General features: G+C 40.7%; 1 protein-coding gene across 3 annotated transcripts in view; it reads right to left on the bottom strand.

The window, feature by feature from the left end:
* The window catches only part of MPP7 (MAGUK p55 scaffold protein 7), a 284148-nt gene that overhangs the window by 239299 nt on the left and 32630 nt on the right, over nt 1-12219 (bottom strand). The window lies entirely within an intron of this gene.

Consider the following 12219-nt stretch of genomic DNA (forward strand, 5'->3'; position numbering starts at 1 on the left):
GTTGAGATAAGAGATTCGCTTTTGTTGCGCAGGCTGGAGTGCAATGGCACAATCTCGACTCACTGAAACCTCTGCCTCCCAGGTTCAAGCGATTCTCCTGTCTCGGCCTCCCGAGTAGCTGGGATTACAGGCGCATGCCACCACAACCAGTTAACTTTTGTATTTTTAGTACAGATGGGGTTTCATCACATTGGTCAGACTGGTCTCGAACGCCTGACCTCAGGTGATCCACCCACCTCAGCCTCCCAAAGTGCTGGGATTACAGGCATGAGCCACCACGCCCGGCCCCAATCAGTTTTCTTATTAAACAAAAAGGATTTTAGGAAAACAGACTAACACATGAAAGAAGTAACTCACCTAGAATCTTAATGCCCATTACTGATATGAATTGAACTGTTTTTATTTGAACATTCACACTCATACAGATATGAATTAATAGTACATGGACAATATAGAGTTGTACATGAAAATTAACTTATTCTCTTGTTACAAAATTAGGATTATCCTGATGACATGATTTTGTAAACTTTTGCCACCATATGTTAACAATGTCCATGGAGAAGAAGAATAAATGCCTACTGCTGCACAGTTTAGGCTGTTTCTAATATTTCAGGATATTAGAATATTATCATGAACAGCTACATATATAAATTTAGTGAACATCTACTAACATGTACTAGCAAATGCCAAACATGCAATAATGTAAAGAAAAATGGACTCCCAGGTAACGCAAAATACAGCAACTGCTATAACCACTGATGCTGGCAAGACCAGGAAAAGTAGCTCCTTTGGATAGGATGACAGCTAGAAACATTAACTAGGGATTAAGACTGATATTGGCAGGGTACGGTGGCTCACGCCTGTAATCCCAGCACTTTGGGAGGCTGAGGCGGGTGGATCACTTGAGGCCAGGAGATCAAGACCAGCCTGGACAACATGGCAAACGCCGTCTATACTAAAAATAGAAAAATTAGCCAGGTGTGGTAGCACATGCCTGTAATCCCAGCTGCCTGGGAGTCTGAGGCACGAGAATCCCTTGAACCCAGTGGGGCAGAGGTTGCAGTGAGCCAAAGATCGCACCACTGCACTCCAGCCTGGGCGACACAGACAGAGAGAGACACTGTCTCAAAAAAAAAAATTAAATAAATAAAGACAGTAATACTGATGATCCTGACCCTGTGTAGGCCTAGGCTAAAGTGTGTGTTTGTGTCTTAGTTTTACATTTTGAAAAATTTTTTTAATAAAAGAAAATATATTTGTACACTATAGAATGTGCTTGTGTTTGAAGCTGTGTTATTACAAAAGAGTCAAAAGTTAAAAACCATTTATAAGTTTATCAGGCAAAAAAGTTAAGCTAAGCTTTGTTTATTACTGAAGAAAAAACACTTTTTAAATGAACATAGTGTAGCCTAGACATAGTGCTTATAACGTCTACAGTAGTGAGTGTACAGTCATGCCCTAGGCCTTCACATTCACTCACCACCCACTCACTGACTCACCCAGAGCAACTTCCAGTCCAGACACATGTAACGTGTCCTATGCAGGTGGACCATGTTTAATCTTTTTTACCATATTTTTACTGTACTTTTTCTATGTTTACAGATGTTTAGATATACAAATACCATTATGTTCCAGTTGCCTACAGTATTCAGGACAGTAACCTGCTGCACAGGTTTGTAGCCTAGGAGCAACGGGCTATACCATATAACCTAGGTGTGTAGTAGGCTATGTTATCTACATTTGTGTAAGTGCAGTCTGCGATGTTCACACAATGACGAAATCACCTAATGACACATTTCTCAGAACATATCCCTGTTCAGTGATTCATAGTTGTCGATATATGTAGGATTCCCCTACACCAGGGGGAATAAACAATAGAAAATACAACAGAAGAAAAAATGGCATTCACAGTAGAAACAGAAGCTGAACTAGGAATTACTGTAACAAAGAAGACAAGATCATTACAGAAAAAAAAAATTTTTTTGACCTCCATTGAATAAAACATTAATACCACTGATAAGTGGTTTCCACTCGGGATATAGATCAGTGTCACCAGAGGAGATTTTAAAAAATACAATTGCTAGACTCCACTCTCTAGAGATTATAATTCAGTTCATCTGTGGTCAATGAGACTTTTTTTTTTTAAAAGCTACCTAGCAAATTCTAATATAAAGCCACGGTTGAAAACTACCAGTTTAAATATGTTTTTAAAATAACACAGGAGGGACTCATTCTTCTAGATATCAAAATATATAAACAAGTTGTAGCAATAAAAATAAAAGCAAAATCCACTGTGAAATTAGAACAGAAACAGACAAATTGATCAGAACAGAGCAGGGAGCCTAAAAAGGTGAGAGAGAGAGAATGTGTGTGTCTGTGTCTCTGTGTGCATATATACGAGTGTGTGGATCTTGACATACGACACAGGTAGCATCACAAACCACTAGGTTATTTAGTAAATGAGATTTGGGAAAATTCGTTTGCCATAGAAGAAAATACAGAAACATAACTTTGTTAACTAGGAATGGAGAAATATTTCCTACACAAGACCCAGAAGGTTAAAAAAAAAAAAAAGGTTGGAACCTAACAAAATTAAAGATTCCGTTTAATGAAAGATTTCAAAGAAAAAATCTGACAGGTGAAAAACAAAAGATGCGTATACCATTTAAAATCCAACGAGAGACTGAAAAAAGAAGAAAACTGCTATAAATTAGGGCAGAAAAATGGGAAACAGATATGAAAAGCTAACAGAAAAAGAGGCAAAGGATATATAAATGGCGAACTCAACCGAGGAAAAACACACACAGTATACGATAGGTTACTCCACTGCATTAGTAATCAGATAGCTGCAAATAAGAACAATAACATATCACTTTGTGCTGGATTGCGCCATCTGTTGCATCAGATTGGAAAAAATTATAAGGTCAGAAAATGCCACATTCCAGCAAGAATGCAGGGAGCAACAGCTGGTGAAAGTGTCAACGAGATAACAATCTGGTCGTACTTAAGGGAATTATGCATATGCCAGAGAGAGGGTCCCCTGGGGGCAAGGAAGAACATGAATGGGGATAGGTGATGAAGGGGAAAGATACAATAAAATAAGGTGGGAGACTCTACACGGACCAATCATCACAGTGTGCCATGAAGTGAGCGCTAACTCCAGTCTGAGCCCCTGAGCTGGGGAGGGAGCGGAGCAGGGCAGCTCCGCATCACAGGTCCCTTCACCCAACCAGCAGGTATTCAGTCTCTACATACCAGGAACTGCATCCCATCCTAGCGACCCAGTAGCAAAAGATCAAGCCCTTACCCTCATAGGGTTTATGTCCTAGTGAAGGAAACAATAAAAAGGAAACAAATAAGATAATGATAAAAGAGTGTTAACAGCTAACAAGTAAGACAGTGATAGTGACAGAAAGTGATGGAAAGAGGGTTTCACTAATGAAAGGATAGCCAGAGGTGAGATCCCGCAGGTCTGCAGAAAGAAAATGAACCAGGCATTCAGCAAGCCGAGAGATGAGATCCCAAAGAATTGCGTTCAAGGGCTGGGCGTGGTGGCTCATGCCTGTAATCCCAGCACTTTGGGAGGCCGAGGCGGGCGGATCATGAGATCAGGAGATCCAGACAATCCTGGCTAACACAGTGAAACCCTGTCTCTACTAAAAATACAAAAAAATTAGCCGGGTGCCTGTAGTCCAGTTTAAATATGTTTTAAACTGGAGGCTGAGGCAGGAGAATGGCGTGAAGCCGGGAGGTGGAGCCTGCAGTGAGCTGAGATCACACCACTGCACTCCAGCCTGGGGGACAGAGCAAGACTCCGTCTCAAGAAGAACTGCGTTCAAGGTCATCAAATACAAAGTTGTCATAGTACAGGTGACAGTGTGTTCTAAAGATGACTTTCAGGTACTTCCTGTCATTCAGCTCCCAGAAACAACCTTCAAAATACCTGTTATATAAAATGTAAACTATAAGGATTATTGTGAGAGTCCAACATACGGTGATTAAAGAATGCAAACTTTTTGAAGGGGAAGAGGGAGGAGGCAGCATCGATATGAATGGGCTATGTCTCTAAAAAGTGTTTCTGGAAAATTACTAGGATCCACAAACTTTTCCTTCGCTCCTTAAAAAGTAATTGAGTACTCATATTTTTTCCCCAGCACAGTGCCAGGAAATGAGGTTAAGTATTAAATTTTCTGTCTTTGCTTCAATTGTATAAGATGCAGGATCCTATTTATTTTATATACGTACTGTTTTTATGGATAAAAGAAAACATTTATTGCACGCTTGCAATCTTCAAGGCCCTGTTCCCTGAGCTTCTACACATTGGAGCCCACTTACATTCACAACAAAATACTATATTATTTCCACTTTAGAGACGGAACAACAGAGGTTAAGAAACTTGCCTAAAGTCAAAGTACTAGAAAGCAGCAGAGCAGAGATTCAAACCCAGGTCTTTCAAAGTGTTAACCACTACACTTACGTTTCCCCCTAGAGTGGCTGGCCCCTGCAGTGGCTGTAGCACATGGTCTTAGAACTTATTAGAAATGCAAATCGCCAGGACCTCCCCTCCCAGACCGACTGATCAGAAATTCTGGGGCTGGAAGGCAGCTGCCTAAGGTTTGACAAGCCCTCCGTGTGATCCCAAGGTATGCTAAAGTTTGAGAACCACTGGTAGAAATTTTTCATACTAAGCATAATGTGAAAGGTGAAATTACTGCCATTTTGAAACTTCTAAAATATAAAATTTGTATCCTATTTAAAATGACTATGAAGAAACGAAAACAGTGTTAGTTCATTTCCTCACTGCTCAACTTCTTTCTCCCAAACTTGACAAAATGCCTAATCTCTATCCTGATTATACTATGTACAAAAAGGATACTCTGATGAGCGTTAGAGCACAGAGGTCTGAACTCACTCTTCAGAAGTAATCAGAAGCCATAATAGGAAGAGAAAAAAACAATATTTTGAATATCAGCAGAAGCTTGATAAATCTTGGGCCATAACTCCAAATTTTGATCCCAGGCTCAACTCCAAATTTTTACAACATGACTTCAACAGTCTTCCCAATGCCAAAAAAGAAGTTACAACCCCGAGAAATATTTGATTAACAAGATTCAAACTGCTTTAAGTGCACATACAGAGAAACTGTCCAAGAGTGTGTTTTTATCAGGAGTGAAGCTAAGGGATGCCTAATTACACATCAGACCCTCTGACAATATTCACAGCAAAAGGGGTTAACGTTATCCCTGTCCCTGCATACACCTGCCGTGTACGGCATCCTACCTGATCCTTCTCTTTTCAAAGCTATATCTAGACCAGGAGTCTTTTCTCCCCAACTCAAGTACTCAATTTCAGCAGTACAGCTCTATGTGTATTCAAGTTTGCCTATTTCTAATAAGGCCTTTTTTTGTTGTTAAAGGGATAGAAGACAGAGTATGAGAAATAAGTATATTCAAGCACCTACCATCATCTGAAATCTTCCATAAGCCAAATAACTCTCTGAAGCTATTCACTCACATACTCAAGTCATTAATTTTATAAATTTCAGGTTTCTACTTATTCCAAAAATTTAAAACATAAAATTGAAGATTAAGGAGTACTTAGTCCAAGCTTGGACCACAGGAGAGCTATAAACCTGTCTTAAAATGCTTAATGACCTGATTAAGGTCATCAAAGGTAAAGAAAACTCTAGGAAGCAGCCTTTTAATCTGCCTGGCTACTTACAACCACCCACCTTTTCCATGCCCACGCTCTCCTAAGGGCTGAAGGCACTGCCAAGAATGACCTTCCTAGAAGGGCTGAATCCTATTTATTTTCTCTCTCCCAAATCTCCACCAAATCCCCTAAGAACTGGCAGTGTTCTGGTAAGAAACAATTTACCATTGCTCTCCTCCCCACCCACAGTTCAGTGCAACTGAAGTGAACACACACACACCTCAACCACTGAAAGACTTTCTCACTTAGATTCCTATCCTGCATTTTCAAAGTCCAAAGTTGTCTTCAAAATATCTTGCAAAATGCAGTCGTACCAGCTAGTCTTTAATCTCCACTAACATTGCCAGTTCTATACCCAAAATGGATATTGCAACTGCTATGTATTTTCATCTCCCTTCTCTAACAATCAGTAACAAGCAACCCAATCAGTAATAAACAAGCCTGACAAATAGCTCCTAAATTCACAGAGAAAAGAATGGTCTCCTCTCTTTCATAAGTAAAGCAAGCTGATAATGTTCTAGTAAATAGAAAGACTAAATGCCTCTTCAAGAAAAAAACATTTATATGCCTGGAAAAAACATCTTGGGTTTTTTTGTTTTTGTTTTTTTACTTAAGTATCTGTTCATAGTAGGTAGCAAATAATCTTTCCACACATATGCACTTTACCAGTTCTTTTAAAGACTCAGTAATCTAAGAAAGCAAAGCATAAGACTATGCTCAAAGAGCTAAGCCGCAGTTTACATAAAATTTAAACAAAACACAAGACATTAAAAAAAATTCAACTACTCATAAATAAAGACCAATAAACCTACACTTTGGTCTGGGTTTCTGAACACAGGGAGAATCAGAGGGTTCAATAGGAGAGGTTATTTCTGAAATCGTAGGCATACCTTGAAGATATCACATGTTCCATTCCAGACCACCTTAGTAAAACTAACACTGCAATAAGGTAACAGAAATGTTTCTGCTTTCCAAGTGCATATAGAAGTTATATTTACAGTATACTGTGTCTATTATGTTGGCAATAGCATTAGCTCTTAATTTTAAAATGCTTTATAATTTTTTTAAAATGCTAGTGATCATCCGAGCCTTCAGGGAGTCATAATCTTTTTGCTGGTGGAGGGTTTTGCCTTGATGTTGATGGCTGCTGACTGAACAAGGTGCTGGCTGCTGAAAGATGGATGGCTGTGGCAATTTCTTAAAATAAGAAAACAATAAGGCCGGGCGCTGTGGCTCATGCCTGTAATCCTAACACTTTGGGAGGCCGAGGTGGGTGGACTGCGTGAGCTCAGGAGTTCAAAACCAGCCTGGTCAACAGAGTGAAACCCCATCTCTACTAAAATATAAAAAATTAGCCAGCCGTGGCAGTGTGCACCTGTAATCCCAGCTACTCAGGAGGCTGAGACAGGAGAATCTCTTAAACCTGGGAGGCGGAGGTTGCAGTGAGCCAAGATCGCGCCATTGCACTCCAGCCTGGGCAACAGAGCAAGACTCCGTCTCAAAAAAATAAAAAAAATGAAGTTTGCCACATCAACTGACTCTACCTTTCAAAAAAGATCTCTCTTTTGGTAGCATTTCACCCACAGTAGAACCTCATTCACAATTGAAGTCAATCCTATCATACCCTGCCACTGCTTAATTAACCAAGTTTACAGAATATTGTAAATCGTTCATTGTCATTTCAACAATGCTCACAGCATCTTCACCAAGAATAGACTCTCTCTCAAGAAGCCACTTTCTTTGCTCATTCAGAAGAAGCAACTCTTCATCCATTCGAGTTTGATAATAAGATTGCAGCAATTCAGTCATGTTTTCAGGGTCTACTTCTAATTCTAGTTCTCTTACTATTTCCACCACATCTGCAGGTACTTCTTCCACTGAAGTCTTGAACCCCTCAAAGTCATCCATGAGAGCTGGAATCAACTTCTTCTAAACTCCTGTTAATGTTGACATTTTGACCTCCTCCTTTGAATCACAAATGCCCTTAATGGCATCTAGAATTGTGAATCCTTTCCAGGTTTTCAATTTACTTAGCCAAGATCCATCAGAACAATCACTATCTATGGCAGCTATAGCTTTACAAGATGTGCTTCTTAAATAAAACTCTTGAAAGTTGAAATGACTCCTAGATCCATGGGTACAGAGTGGATGTTGTGTTAGCAGGTATGAAAACATTAATTTCCTTGTACATCTCCATCAGAGCTCTTGGGTGACCAGGTGCACTGTCAACGAGCAGCACTTGTTCAATGGTACCCTTTCTTCTGAGCAGTGGGTCTCGACAGTGAGCTTAACAGATTCAGTAAACCACGCCGTAAACAGATGTACTGTCATCCAGGCTTTGTCGCTCCATTTATAGAGCACAGGCAGAGTAGATTTTGCATGATGCTTAACAATTTTTGGAATGGTAGATGAGCAGTGGCTTCAACTTAAAGTCACCAGCTGCACTAGCTCCAAACAAAAGAGTCAGCCTGGCCTTTGAGGTGAAGCACTGACTTCCTTCTAGCTAAGAAAGTCCGAGACGGCATCTTCTTCCAATATAAGGCTGTTTCATCTACACTGAAAATCTGTTGTTCAGTGTAGCCACCTTCATCAGTGATCTTAGCTAGATATTCTGGATAACATGCTACAGCTTCTATATCAGCATTTGCTGCTTCACCTTGCACTTTTACGTTAGGGAAGCAGCTTCTTTCCTTAAACCTCATGAACCAACCTCTTCTAGCTTCCAACTTTTCTTCTGTAACTTCCTTACCTCTCTCAGCCTTCATCGAATTGAAGAGAGTTAGGGTTTTGCTCTGCTGGCTTAAGGGAATGTTGTGGCTGGTCTGATCTTCTATCCAGACCACTAAAACCTTCTCTATATTAGCAATAAGGCTGTTTCACTTTCTTATCATTTGGACGTTCAGCGGAGTAACACTTTTAGTTTCTTTCAAGAACCTTTCCTTTGCATTCAGAGCTCTCTTGTTTGGTGCAAGAGGCCTAGCTTTTGGCCTGTTTCAGCTTTTGTCATGACCTCCTCACTAAGCTCACTCATTTGTAGCTTTTTGATTTAAAGTTGGAGACACGCAACTCTCCATTCACTTGAATACTTAGATGCCAATGTAGAGTTATTAATTGGCCTAATTTCAATATTGTTGTGTCTCAGGGAATAGGGAGGCCTGGGGAGAGGAAGAGAGTTGGGGAATGGCCAGTTGGTGGAGATATCAGAACATATGTAACATTTATCAGTTAAGTTCACCATATTATATAGGTGCGGTTCATGGAGCCCCAAAACAATTAGAATCGTAACATCAAAGATCACTGACCAGAGATCACCATAACAGACAGAATAACAATGAAAAGTTTGCAATATTGTGAGAATTACCAAAATATGACAGAGACACATAAAATGAACATATACTATTGGAAAAATAGCACCAATCGACTTGCAGGGTTGCCAACGAACCTTCAGTTTGTAAAAAACACAGTATCTTCAGAGAGTGAGCCTGACTAACAATTTCCTTCACTTTAAATTCAAAATGAAGGAATACCCTTTCCTTCCGAATGTATCTCATTTAACAAAATTCAAGACTTTTTTTTTTTTTTTGAGACGGAGTCTCGCTCTGTGGCCCAGGCTGGAGTGCAGTGGCACGATCTCAGCTTACTGCAAGCTCTGCCTCTTGGGTTCAGGCCAATTCTCCTGCCTCAGCCTCCCGAGTAGCTGGGATTACAGGCGCCCACCACCGCGCCCGGCTAATTTTTTCTATTTTTTAGTAGAGACAGGGTTTCACCGTGTTAGCCAGGATGGTCTCAATCTCCTGACCTCGTGATCCACCCGCCTCGGCCTCCCAAAGTGCTGGGATTACAGGCGTGAGCCACCATGCCTGGCCAAAACTCAAGACTTAAGTCATTCATTACAATTTTGTCTGAATTGCAATTAGGAGAGAAACAGCTGCAGTACCTTTATATCTTTGTCAGTGAAATGTTTATAACAAGGAAAAACAAAAATCTGTTTGAAATCTCCAGTAAGCGGCCCCCAGTGCACCATCTAGTGGAAGTCAGGTAGTGTCATAATTAATTTAAAGAAAAAAGTCACAGAAACTCTGAAAACCATTGGGGGAGGGGGAGAAGTCAAAGCTTCAGGTAAGAATACAAGCAAATACTTTACAAACAGCCAAAATATCTTTCCAGTGTCCCACAATGCAAGAGGGCTGGGCTTATGAGAATAAATGATTCATTTTCTGTATAATCAACAGATGATAAAAGTTCCTTTATGGAAATTTTTGCTTGGGTGCTAGAAATTTTGACAGGAGAGTAAAAGTTAAATAAGGCCACTAAAACATAAATAAGTAAATAAATGCTGGGCTAGAGTGACAGCCTTGTGTAAGAAGAGTTGCCTTATATGTTACATGAATATGTTAAAATGTACATGTGAAACAGAGGTATTAGCCACAAAACAAGAGATAACTTCATGATTAGAACAGTTACATTCAGGCTGGGTGCAGTGGCTCATGCCTGTAATCCCAGCACTTTGGGAGGCCAAGGCAGGCAGATCACTTGAGGTCAGGAGTTCGAGACCAGCCTGGCCAACATAGTGAAACCCCATCTCTACAAAAATATTTAAAAAAAAAAAAATAGCTGGGCGTGGTGGCATGCGCCTGTAGTCCCAGCTACTCAAGAGGCTGAGGCAGGAGAATCACTTGAACCAGGGAGGCAGAGATCACAGTGAGCCACTGCACTCCAGCCTGGACAACAGAGTGAGACTCCACCTCAAAAAAAAAAAAAAAAAAAGAGTTCCATTCAGTAATCCATAAGACATTTTCATGTTCCTGATAACTAGTAAATTTAACAAAACCTAACAATTCTCTAGAATTCCCTAAGCCTTTACATCATACAAGCGGCTACTCCCAACTACCCATTTCAGCCTGTCCCACACTAATGCCCAAACTCCTTTGGTCAAGTTATTCTAATTAAGAAATTATTCTTCAATCCATCTATAAATTTACAGTAAACACTTCCTGAAACAAAGTCATAAGTCATGATCAAAATGCATTACACTTCATTAGTATTTTCCTTCTGCATATCAATGATTTCTATTCAATTCAAAAAAAGGTACCGAAATTCAATGCTGAGCTAGAGATGCAAACACAAATAAGGTTCTCTAATTTGGAAAGCTTCCCAAAATTTAAAATAGAGATTTTCACACAGCATTCCTAACTTTTGTTTGTTTTGCCTGTGTGGAAAATTACCTTTCACCTGAAATTCAAACTAGCTAAGCAACCTGAATGGAAAGAAAAACCTCACAGATAATATTTCTTTACTTGAAAATAAGCATCTCCACCTCTGACCTGTGTATACGGGATCAAATTGGTATGCAGAAGTTGGCTTGATGGCGGGAATCTTACCCAGATTTTGGATTAAATCCATTATAGGTATAAAATAAAGTAGGAGTAAAGTGGGGCAGGATTCCTTTCATTTCTAGGGCTTTCAGTTGACATACCTGTAAAATGGACATGCACAGCCTGCCTCAGAAGAGTAGGAGGATGGCATACTATATAATTGATAGAGTGCTATGAGCTTCACGATTAAATGGAAATACTGTTTTTATAGAACCAGAGTGAACCTGAGCATAGAAAACTCTCCAAGGGCCATCGCTGTGACATTACCGCTAAAACTCAGTGACCTTCATCAATTCACTTGTAAACAAGCAATATATTGAGCAAGTCAAAGGAAAGGCAGCAACAATTCAAGATACTTCTTTATAAGTAAATCAAATTACGTAATTAATAACCCAGGATTTACCTGCAAACTATTACTGCCTGACTAGCAGGTGCATCCCCAAAGCCTCGAGTACAGAGACTGTTTTTAGAGAGCCCCCCCCCTTTTTTAATGTGAATATTTTTTAAAAAATTAGAAAAAGAAAAAAATCACAATTCTACTCCCACCCATGGCACAGTGACAGAAACAAGGTCCCACCCCCACAATCCTTTCAAACCTGCACAGGCATTCCTCACGAACACTCCTCCCCCTCATTCCTACCTCACCGCTCCCCACTTCAGCCCAGACAAAGCTGAGTTACTCGGCTGGGTCTACCTGTCACTTAAGAAAAAGCCCCCAAATAGATTCACGCTAAATGCTGCTTTTAATTTTTTAAATAGCAAATAAGTAAATAAATAATGCTATCGTGTGGATTACACGGCCAAACGCCTGTTCTCAGAAAACATGTAATTAACACGACCCAGGTGAGACGCCTTTCTGGCTTAGGGAAAGAAAAAAAAGAAGCCAGCCAGCTTATCGCTCCCTTTCAGTCGGTTCTTTTCCCCGGGGAGCCGGACTCTGACTCAACTCCGCAGTTTTTCCTCCACCTGCCGGTCCTCCCCGCCCTGGGTCGGCCCCGCCACCGCCCCCGCCCGGAGTCCCGCGCGTCAACAGGGGTCTCCAGGGGTCCTCAGGGTCCCGCCCGAGGCGGCCCCGCCCCTGCCCCGGCCCCGCCCCCACCTCCTCACAAGGTGCCCGCCGCGGGCTCCCGGG

The sequence above is a fragment of the Pan paniscus genome, chromosome 8 (assembly GCF_029289425.2).
Source record: "Pan paniscus chromosome 8, NHGRI_mPanPan1-v2.0_pri, whole genome shotgun sequence".
NCBI lineage: Eukaryota > Metazoa > Chordata > Mammalia > Primates > Hominidae > Pan > Pan paniscus.